Source organism: Mauremys mutica, unplaced genomic scaffold (assembly GCF_020497125.1).
Source record: "Mauremys mutica isolate MM-2020 ecotype Southern unplaced genomic scaffold, ASM2049712v1 Super-Scaffold_100129, whole genome shotgun sequence".
Classification (NCBI taxonomy): Eukaryota; Metazoa; Chordata; order Testudines; family Geoemydidae; genus Mauremys; species Mauremys mutica.
In genome coordinates, this window is record NW_025423276.1 from 129,105 (window position 1) to 140,800 (window position 11,696).

At 47.3% G+C, this 11,696-nt stretch overlaps 1 non-coding gene across 1 annotated transcript; it reads right to left on the minus strand.

The window, feature by feature from the left end:
* Window positions 1-710: 710 nt before the first annotated feature.
* On the minus strand, window positions 711-792 carry TRNAS-AGA. Its single transcript has one exon. It is a non-coding gene; the product is annotated as a tRNA-Ser (tRNA).
* Window positions 793-11,696: the final 10,904 nt, after the last annotated feature.

Below are 11,696 nucleotides of genomic sequence, written 5' to 3' on the forward strand. Positions count from 1 at the left end.
ACTAGCAGCTCAGACCTTTCTAAACATCAAAGAATCCATACAGGGCAGAGGCCCAATGAATGCAGTGAGTGTGGGAAGAGCTTCACTAGCAGTTCACACCTTATTAGGCATCAGAGAATCCACACAGGGAAGCGACCCTATGAATGCAGTGAGTGTGGGAAAAGCTTCACTAGCAGTTCACACCTTATTAGGCATCAGAGAATCCACACAGGGAAGAGACCCTATCAATGCAGTGAGTGTGGGAAAAGCTTCACTAGCAGTTCAGGCCTTTCTAAACATCAGAGAATCCACACAAGGAAGAGACCCTATGAATGCAGTGAGTGTGGGAAAAGCTTCACTAGCAGTTCAGGCCTTTCTAAAAATCAGAGAATCCACACAGGGGAGAGGCCCTATGAATGCAGTGAGTATGGGAAAACCTTCAATCGCAGCTCAAACCTTCTTACCCATCAGAGAATGCCGAAGAAGGGGCCTGCACGAGAGAGACCTAAGCCCTGGTTAGATAGTGCTAAAGAAAAGGAAGAATTGTTCTGTCCATGTAGCTGTTACAGGGATGGGAAAATCCCTCCAGTCACTGTTTACTCCAAAGTGCTATAGCAGTGCCACAGCAGCATTTTAAGTGTAGACAGAGTGAAAGTAGATCTGGCTCCAGTTCGCACTGTGGATGCTCAGGCACTAAGGCTACAATAATAACAACAACAGCGCAGTGCTTGCGTAGTTGGCAGGATTCAAACCTGCACAGGGAGACCCCAATGGATTTCTAGTCCATCGCCTTAACCACTCGGCCACAACTACTTGACATACTCCTACTTCACTACATGATGATTCTGTTCTCACTGAATTGTCACTTCAAATTGTTTGCTCAGACCCGCTTCCCCAGCACACTCATGGCTGCATTAGTGTAAGTGTGTCCTTGGCTGAACAGCGAGAATTCCTGCCCATTTCCCTTCCGGCTGGAGCAGGATTAGAGTGTGTTTGTGTGAACGACATTGCTGTAGATTGTTGTTCATTCCCCACTCTGACAATTCAGACAGTCCCTTTCCTAGTCAAATCTCCAGCACATCGTTCCAATAACAGGAGGCAGGATTTCTCTGCGGCACTGAGGGCTGGTGCATGAATTCAATCTTGCATTCCACCCTTGATGTTTCATGGACTAACAACAGCAGCAGAAAGAAAGAGCCGAGCCAATATCTCCCTGGCAGGGATGCAGGTGCCACGTCCCCTCTGTCTGACCGTCGCCATTGCAGGAGAGAAGGGTTCACTGGAATCGAATGCCCTGGCTCAGACCAGAGACACAGAGAGGTTTTGCTGTTAAGAACATAAGAGAGGCCGTACCGGGTCAGACCAAAGGTCCATCTAGCCCAGTATCTGTCTACCGACAGTGGCCAATGCCAGGTGCCCCAGAGGAAGTGAACCTAACAGGCAATGATCAAGTGATCTCTCTCCTGCCATCCATCTCCATCCTCTGACGAACAGAGGCTAGGGACACCATTCTTACCCATCCTGGCTAATAGCCATTAATGGACTTAGCCACCATGAATTTATCCAGTAACCTTTTAAACATTGTTATTATAGTCCTAGCCTCATGGATCTGTGCAAAGGAAATTTTGTCTCTGTGTGAAACTGAGGTCAGAAATGAAACATCCACATGGTGGCCCAATGCTCTAGGGAATGTGGGTGAAGGACTCGGGCTGAGAAATGATTTAACAGGGGTTTGTTTCAATTTATTGCCCTGATTAAAATCTATGGCTAAAAGGCAGCCACTGTTGTTAGTACTTGTACCTGTGTTGGGACACCCCAGTGGGTGTCAAGTCCATTGCCTTCCCCAGGGGCAGTCGATTATTTTATCAAGGTACAAATTTCTTGGTCAAGGCCTAGGCTCCAGAGAAAACAATACACTGCTGATAAGAAGAAGTACATCAAAAGATTTTGCAGCCACCGTGGGCATAATTATGATGTGTCGTGTTTCACTCTTTATACCTGGCACCACCTCCTTTCCCTTTAGCCTTGTAGTTGACCAAGGGCAAAGCTGAACATCTCCTCAGATACCAGGGAGTGTTTATGTCCATTCCTGCGAGCTACACAGGGGTTTGATGTTGCTGCTTTCAGTCCTCTGGCTCTGCCGGGATAAGGAACAATTCAGACTGTCACTGAACTGAAGGAGGAAGATCAGTTTTTGACAGGGAGAGGGACGCCTCCTCTTAAAGGTGTTTGGCTGGCAGTCCTGGTTCCCAGGTCTCGCCCGTGGGGCTCCAGCAGTTTTGGGACTGGGTCATTCCCTTTGCCCCACCTGCCACCCCCAGGCGTTCACCACCCCCCCCGCCCAGGGGCCCCAGCAGTGCAGCGGAGCTGAGCAGTATCTGCCTGCTCGCTCCAGTGGCTGCCGGCACCTCACAGAGTCTGCACGCCCTCCTTCCCCACCCCCTTGGCCCCAAACTCCCTCCCACAGCCTGTGCCCTCTTCCTCCACACACCCCCTCCCACCTGCCCCAATCTCCCTCCCAGAGCCTGCACCCCCTCCCCCTTCCCACATGCCCCCTCCCACCTGGCCCCAATATCCCGCCCAGAGCCTGCACCCCCACCCCTCCTCCTGTTCCCCCACCTCCTGCCCCAGCCCAGAGCCTGCACCCAGCACCCAAACTCCCAGAGCCAGAACAAGGAATTTTTGTGCCCGAGGCAAGGGCCGGCTCCAGGCTCTTTGGCGGCAGGTCTCTGAGTCCCTCTCGGAGAGAAGGACCCACTGCCGAATTGCTGCCAAAGAAGCAGCATCGGTAGAGCTGCTGCTGAAGCGCCGCTGATCAGGGTAGAGCTGCGCCCCTCCACTTTGCGCACCCGAGGCAAGTGCCTCACTCGCCTGGCCCTTGTTACAGCGCTGCAAACTCCATCCCAGAGCCTGCACCCCAGAATCCCTCCCCCACCCAAACTCCCTCCCAGAGACCAGCCTCTCACCCCTTCTGCACCCAAACTCCCCCAGAGCCTGCACCCCTCCTGCACCCCAATCCCCAGCCCAGAGCCTGCACCCTAGACCTCCTCCCCCCACCCAAACTCCCTCCCAGGGCTAGTCTACACTTACCAGCCGGGTCGACGCAGTGAGTTCGACTTCTCGGAGTTCGAACTATCGCGTCTAATCAGGACGCGATAGTTCGAACTCCGGAAGCGCCGGGTTCGACTCCGGTACTCCACCACTGCAAAAGGCGGTGGCGGAGTCGACCTTGGAGCCGCGGACTTCGATTCCGCGGCGTCTGGACGGGTGAGTAGTTCGAACTAGGGTACTTTGAATTCAGCTACGCTATTCGCGTAGCTGAACTTGCGTACCCTAGTTCGACCCCCGCTCTTAGTGTAGACCTGCCCCCAGAGCCTTAGGCAGGTGAGGGGCAGAGTTTTGGGGGATGGGTTCTGGGCAGTATGAGTGACATTATTGGCCCACTGGGAGGACTGGAGGACTGGCCCTGGCCCTAAGGTAAATTGTGGAGCAATGCTGGAGAGACTGACGGGCAGGGAGCTGGGGAGCTGTGTGTGCCCCAAGGAGAGTTGTTGTTGTTGTGCTCTGGTGACACAGAGCGGGGGTGGGGAGTTTGTAAGCTGTGGTGTTTGTACAGAGAGAAAGTTTACTCTCTGTTGTGAGTATAGATCAGTGGGTGAATGTTTCCCTGCAGGGTAATGGGTTCCTAAAGCCCTCCCTGGTCAGAGCTCCAGCACCTTCTGTACTCGCACCGTGAATATAAGGAACAAGACTCTAACCCCGTCATTCTTCCCTAGCCCGGAGGACTAGAGAGATGGGCTCTTCCACCAATCACCCTCTGCCCATCGAGATATCCTAGAGTTGTTAATGTGCATTTCCTGAACACCCACCATGGCCAAATTCAGCTGCTCCAAGCCACTGAACAGCAAGCACCTCCGATTGGGCCCCCAAACCCCTGCCACTTTCCCCATAGCCACTTTTATAGATAACCCTTCCCTGTTACTGCCCTCGCTCAGCTGCACAGAGGAGCTTTCATCCCCAGTCTCTGCCCATCACCCCCTCTGGCACTATTCCCGAGGGCTACACGGTCTCACTCTCTTCCCCGAAATGATTCCAATGGAGGAATTCAAAGCAAGAACCATTAACACACAATTCTGTTCTGAGACAGAGAAGTCGTTCAGCCTCCTTCCTCTTGCTGGTTTCCCTGTACACTCTGAATTTGCATAAACCCACCCACTGACCTGTGATTAACATTATTGAATCTCTTAGAATTGTTGTTAGTGCTGCAGTTGCTTGCCCTAAGCTTATGCCATTAGATTTCTTTCATGGTCTATTTTGGTCCTGAGAGATAACAGTCTGCTCTGTGTGTGGGGTTATGGAGTGAGGTAGCAAAGGTTGGTTGCAGAGATGGTGCATGTGCCACAAAAGTCGTGTGCCCCAGCAACATACCTGTCCCAGAATGCAATCTGCATAATTTTCTCATCATCTGAGGGGAAAAGAGCATTTTACCCACCTATGAAGTTGTTTACAACTTCCAGTTTGTAACTGAGATCAGAGCCCACAAGGCTAAATATGTTTAAAATCTACATCTAGGTATCAATGACTTGAGATCTGTGCTATAAAACTAAATTTATAGTAGAAATATAAATAGCTCTATTTTTTAACTAAAAAGAGAAGAAAACCATACAATCTGCATTTATAGATTTCAAAAGAAACCTGTAATGCTAATTACAAATATTCATTTTCATTTGGAACCCATGTCCCTTGCCTAATAAGATGTATGTAGGTTCGGGTGAGTCCTGAAATCATGACCTGCTAAGTACTGTTCTACTGTCCTTGATTCATATCACCAGGATAACTACACTTTATTACTCCTGCCCTAATAACAGAGAGACTGGGGATCCCACAGCAGCCGAAATGACCATTTGGACAAGTACCCCCATCATGCAATGTGGGGTGGGTGTGACCATGCACATCAGCAACAAAAGGCCTTTACAACACATCACCAACAGAGGGCAGGATAGAGTTCATTCTGACCCTGCTTACATCCTCCCCCCAGCCAAGAATTGGTGGTCCTGATAAATCACACTCCCTATTATACCAACTCATTGGTATTGAATGCTGAAGTTATGGCTAGCAAAAGTAGCCACCCATCTCTGTCCTGTAGCATCCAGCTTAGCCCTTGTTAACACATAAGTCAGTGGATTGTTCTCTGTCCATAACTGAAACTGAGCACTGGACAAGTAGTCTCGAAATTTCTCAGTGATGGCCCATTTCAAGGCCAAGAACTGCAGCTGGTGGATGGGATAGCGAGTTTCGCTATCAGACAGTCCTCAGCTGGCAAAGGCCACAGATTTACATTTACCTTCCACTTCCTGGTAGGAGAGTGCTCCCAGACCCTCCAAACTGGCATCAGCATGCAGGATAAACGGTTTGTTTGGGTCAACAGCAAGGACTAGGACTGGCACATGAATCAGGCAAATAATGATTTCCCGTAAAGCTCTGTCACATCTCTCATCCCGCCATGTCCCCAATGGAGAGGAGAGGAGCCCCTCCCCTGTCCCAGGCCAGGCATCCCAGATTTGTGGGGGTGAGGTGTCCATGATCCAGCTCAGGCCAGGTCTCTTGAAGAGAGAAGTTCATCTTTCAGCCCATGTCCACCAGAGTTGCTGTTGCAGTGCGGGAGAGATGTTTGTTTCTCACTTGGTTCTTAGATGCTCTGGGGAGAGGGGGCAGAGGGAAGTTTTTTCTCCCCTGTAGCTCTACTCTCTCAACACCCACCCCCCACTTTCTGCTGTAGTCTGATTCCTCTCTTACACTTCAATTCTCCTTTTTCCTGTTTTGTTTCAGAGCCCTCACAGCCCAATTCTCTGCTCTAACCTTGAGCCCTCTACTGTACCCTGAACCTCTCATTCTAACCCCACCCTAGAGCCTGCACCCCCAGAGCCAGTGCTCTCGTCCCCCTGCATTCCAACTCTCTGTCCCATGCAGTCTGATTTAGGGTGTACTAATAATATTAATTTGGAAAATATGATGAAAATTTAATTTATTATTTTACATTTTATTTAATTTAATTGAGTTTTAATGTTACAGTTGCATTACTGCTATTCAAAAGAAACGTATGGCGTTATATGCAACAAAGTTTTGGTTAATATACTCACACCCTTCCTTGATAACCTGGTGGTAAGAGACACAGGACCAGCCTTGCTGTTTAGGTTTTCAATTCTTGAGTGAAAGCTGCAGTGCTTCGAAAAAGCTAATGTTACTTAGGGTTTACTTGACTAAGTTAAACTTAAAATCAAAACCTAATAAACAAAGAATAAAAACTTAGGGAAACCGAGCTTAGCCTAGTTCCCTTGAAACTTAAAGTTTAAGAACAAGTACAGCCTACTGATAGTAGAGAGAGAGAGAGTGGAGGAAGTAAGTCAGAATGATAGAGCGAAGTGCTCTAGCGAGGTGAGTTACCTCTTTTATAGGGCACAAGCACTGGAAATCCTTCCTCCTATGCCCAAATTTCATTCCTTACCCACAAAACATTAGGGTACGCTTACTTCATAGGCTAGTATGTTTGTGCATGTTGATGACATGTACATATACACATAAGTTCCCCTGTGGTGCACCTGTTAAGTCTGTGGGTACAACACTGAAAAAACCCTCTATGCCATTCTCCATTGTCGATTGGTCTAGGTAAAGGTCTTAGACAGGCATGGGTACTTCTCTATTTAGGTAACAAGATAAAGGTCAAGTTTCCTTTCTGAGTAAAAGGTCACACTATAGAGATGCTCACTTTGCCTTAGCTTAACATACAGGATATGGCCTGTAGGTCCTCATAAGCCATGTGCCCCAGCCCCCTAATCATTTTTATTGCCCTCAGCTGGACTCGCTCCAGTTTGTCCACATCCCTTCTCATGTGGGTCCCAACCCCAAAAGTACTCACATATCACCCCAATGGCCCCCAAATGCCGGCTTTTAATATGTAAATAGGGTGCTGCCATGATCAAGTCACTCCCGAGCTCTCCAGTGGAGCCTGCTGGCGGAGAAAAAGGTGAAAATTAGCCAGGACGTCACTCAGTCAATTCCCTCTGCTCCCAGCAGGGAGTATCGGAAAGCTCCAAGATGGCTCACTTCCCTTTCTGTCATCAGCTTCAGGCCCCAGAGTTACAAATGCAGAAACCAGTTGGGATTCTCCCTGGGCTCAGGGTGTGGGGCTGTTCTGAGGGGATGGATTTGCACATTTGGGATATTAGTGCAAAGATACAATTTCAATTTCTCATAGAGAAAACTGAGGGCAAATTATATTTGGTAAAAATCTTATTTAGTGAAAGGAAAGCTGCAGTGACAGCCTGGTTACTGGGGTGCAAAACACTTTCCTCCTGGGAGAAACAAGAAGTTAGAATTAGAAATTGACATAGTTTGTTCCAGTGTTGGCACAGGTTTAATTTTGCTTCTGTGTAGGATTGTTTCAGGCTGTGATTGGTTTGGTTTTTTGGGTTGTTTTGGGTTTTTTAATTGGAATGGAGCTTTTAATTGACATTTGCTGGATTCGAATGGCTGACCTGCAACACCAGTTTTGACATAGTTCTGCATATTTTATATAGATTTGGCCAGTATTCAAGGATGTGATTCCTTTATAGGAGGTTTTAGTGGTCAGGCTTATTTATTTTATGTTATTTTCTCATCCTGCTGTAGCACACCTTTTTTGATAAAATGTTGAAATTATTAATTTATGGCATTTGTTAGTTTTATTTTTAAAAACAAAGTTTTTCTTAATGTTTGGGTTTTAAATTAAGAATTGTTTTTTGTTTCAATTTTTCATTTAGGTTTTTGTTGTTGATGGGATCTTTAAGAACTTTGGATTTAAATAATATTTTTATCTCAAGGTTCCAAAGACACAGACAAGGTTTTCATCTTGAGGCCAAAAGACCAAAAACATCAAGACACTTGATCACGTCTTTGGATAGACCAAGAGACTACTCACACTTGATCTGAGCTCATAGTATAAAAATTTGGACAGATTTAGATTATTAAAGTAAACCCTGTTTACTATTTTATTTTAATAAAGGTTGTATTGCTCTAAACCCTGGCTGGGGGGAGAGGAGATGAGCCTGGCCTTTAACTGGGAAGGAGCAGAGGCATGGAAGGCATGGCCCCCGTGAAGGGTGGGGCCAGGTGATGGGGGCACTGTCAGAGTCTACCCTCACTTGAAACTGGGGGGTTTCAAAGTGAGGACCCGCATGCCTTCCCCCACCCCAAAATCCTAGGGTAGGTCTCCTTTTTGCTGCCACCACCTCGGTCAATTACGTGGGCCGGGACACCCCTGTTTTCCCCCTGTCTCCCTTAGAAGACACTCCCTGGGGTACACAGATCAACTCACAGAGGAGGAACCTCCCCCCTCCCTCTCTCCTAGCCACTGGGAAGATATACACCAAGTCAAATCCTTGACTCAACACAAAGAGGGACTTACCTCCCCCTCCCCTTCCCTAGTCCAGGAAAGAGATACCTGATTCAAACTGCTTGAATCAAACCCAAGAGGAACTATCTCTTCCCCCTCCCTTCTCTGCCTGGAGATAAGCTGTCTCACCACCGAGAGAGAATGTCTTAGCCCCTTCCCCTATATCCACAGTAGAAGGGATTTAATCAAATCTTTATAGAAAGAATTTATTAAAAGAAAAACAAGAAAATACAGAATCTCTATGAGTCCAAGCTGGACACTCATAGGGTATAACCTTGCTAAGTTCTGGAGAGAATCGTCTCTCTTCTCAGTACAACCAGTACAGGCAGAATTAAGAATAATCAATAACAAACACACAGAATTGCAAACATAGGATTATTAGATAATGACACAAAGTATCTTTCTAATACTCACTATCTTGACTAGAAGAAATTAGTTCAGAAAGATAGAAACTTGTAGACTTGATTAAAACATCTGGACTCTTGTAACTCCAGACGGCTAAAGACAAAACACACAGGATCAGAGGGAAAAAGTTCCCTCCTAGAAATTTCAAATTCTCTTCCCTGATTGGTCCTCAGGTCAGGTGCCTACCAGGTACTATTTTTAACCCTTTACTGACTATTCATGACACCCCCTCCCAAATCGCTACAGTGGGATCCACTGGCGGCGATTTCCTCCTAGAACTGTAAACAAACAGAGTAATAAAACACATGCACTATCACATAGACTACAAATCATGAAAACATGTTAAGAACAGTTTTTAGCCACTTGATTCCGGGAAACTTTCACGAGAGAGTGCATCAGCAACTTTGTTGGAAGCTCCTGAAATGTGTTGAATGTCAAAGTCTTGGAGAGCTAAGCTCCAGCGGAGAAGTTTCTTGTTGTTTCCCTTGTTGGTGTGAAGCCACTTTAGCGCAGCATGGTCAGTTTGTAGCTGGAAGCGCCGGCCCCAAACGTATGGGCGTAGCTTTTCCAGGGCATATACAATGGCGTAACATTCTTTTTCACTGATGGACCAGTGGCTTTCCCTCTCAGACAGTTTCTTGCTGAGAAACACGACAGGATGGAAGTTGTGATCTGGTCCTTCCTGCATTAGTACCGCTCCTACCCCACGTTCAGATGCATCGGTGGTAACTAGGAAGGGTTTGTCAAAGTCCGGGGCCCTTAATACAGGGTCAGACATGAGCATCGCCTTAAGCTGGGTAAAGGCTTTCTGACACTCCTCAGTCCACTTAACTGCATTTGGCTGGGTTTTTCTGGTCAGATCAGTTAGTGGGGCAGCGATTTGGCTGTAGTGTGGTACAAATTGCCTGTAATATCCGGCCAAACCTAAGAAGGATTGGACCTGTTTCTTTGACCTTGGGACAGGCCACTGTTGGATAGCTTCCACCTTGGCCTGTAGGGGGTTGATGGTTCCTTGACCCACCTGGTGTCCTAGGTAAGTCACTCTGTTTTGGCCTATTTGACACTTTTTGGCCTTATCAGTTAGTCCTGCCTGCCTGATGCGCTCAAAAACCATTTTCAAATGTTCTAGGTGTTGGGGCCATGAATCAGAAAAAATGGCCACATCATCGAGGTATGCAACTGCACAGTCTCCCAATCCCGCTAGTAGACCATCCACCAGCCTTTGGAAGGTGGCAGTTGCATTCCGCAGTCCGAACGGAAGCACATTAAACTCATACACCCCTGCATGGGTGATGAAGGCAGATTTTTCCCTGGCGGGTTCATCTAGTGGTACTTGCCAGTACCCCTTGGTTAAGTCAATGGTAGAGATGAACTGGGCACGTCCCAACTTTTCCAATAGCTCATCAGTGCATGGCATTGGATAGTTGTCTCGACGAGTTACAGCATTTAGCTTACGGTAGTCCACGCAAAAGCGTATTTCCCCATCTGGTTTGGGAACCAGAACCACTGGAGATGCCCATGCACTGGTAGAAGGGCGGATGATACCCATCTCCAACATGTTGTCAATCTCCTGTTTAATAGCAACTTTGGCATGAGGTGACACCCGGTAGGGTGGTGTTCTAATCGGGTGAGCATTACCTGTGTCAATGGAGTGGCAGGTTTGCTCAGTCCGTCCTGGGTTGGCTGAGAACAAGGTGTCGAAGTGAGTGCACAGCTCCTTGATCTGTTGCCGCTGTAGACGTTGCAGGGTTGTGGAGAGGGTCACCTCTTCCACACCACCATTCCTTTTACCTTCGTAGTAGACACCTTCAGGCCACTCGGTGTCATCTCCTTCCTGGACTGTAAACTGACAGACCTGTAATTCTCTGGGATAAAAGGGCTTTAGAGAGTTAACATGAAACACTTTAGGCTTTAAAGAGGAATCAGGGAATGCTATGAGGTAGTTAACAGCTCCCAGGCGCTCTGTCAGAGACCAGACACCAATTCGTTGATCAACGGGCTCACACTATCCTTAGCTTAAAAGGCTTCGGAGTAAGTGTGGCAAGTTTATTAGGGGTGAGCATCAATATTTATACACAGAAGTAAACAAAGTGATTAACAGATCATAATGGTCATGCATAATCAATCAAGATTCTACAGGATAAAACAGGTTAAAATGTCAATTTAAAAAGACAAAAGGGGAGATGGCTACTTAAGGGGAGGGGGGGTGTCATGAGTAGTTCGCAGGTCAGAGCTTTGATTAAAAGTTTCAGACAGAGACATCAAGTCTGGGTTAAGTTTAAGCTCATCAAAAGTTCAGACTCAACATTCCTCCATTTGTAGCTTTGGGATAACTATTTACCAAAAGCTACACCCCATTTTAAGGAGCCAAGGGCCGCTTGGCAATTTCAGCCTGGGCCAACTCCAAGAGAGTAAGGCCTTTGGCTGAAGTAGGAAAAGAATAAACTGACCCACATGAGTCTATGAGGGAGGGGACACACTGAATACAGCAACACAGTATTATAAGGATTACTATGGCCCCAACAATACCCACCAAGAGTTTTTTAACCCACCCAAATCCAGGCAGCCAATTCCATAAGGCTCCCCACCAATCATGAGGTGGCTGGCCAGAGGAGTAGTTCTTAGCCATTTCCCTTAGATGTTTGGTACGTTGAATGGTGTCAGGGTAGGTGTCATTTACAAAAACGCAGCATTCTTCATTTATGAGGGCGCAAGTTCCTCCTTGGGCTGCTAACATTATGTCTAAAGCCATTCGGTTTTGCAAAGCTAACTGGCGCAGTTGGGACATTTCCCCGGCCTGATTCTCAAATAGGGTCGCAGTTTCATTGGTTAAAGATTCTAGTAGTCCCTGCAGACGGATGACACCACCCCTCAAGCTAAT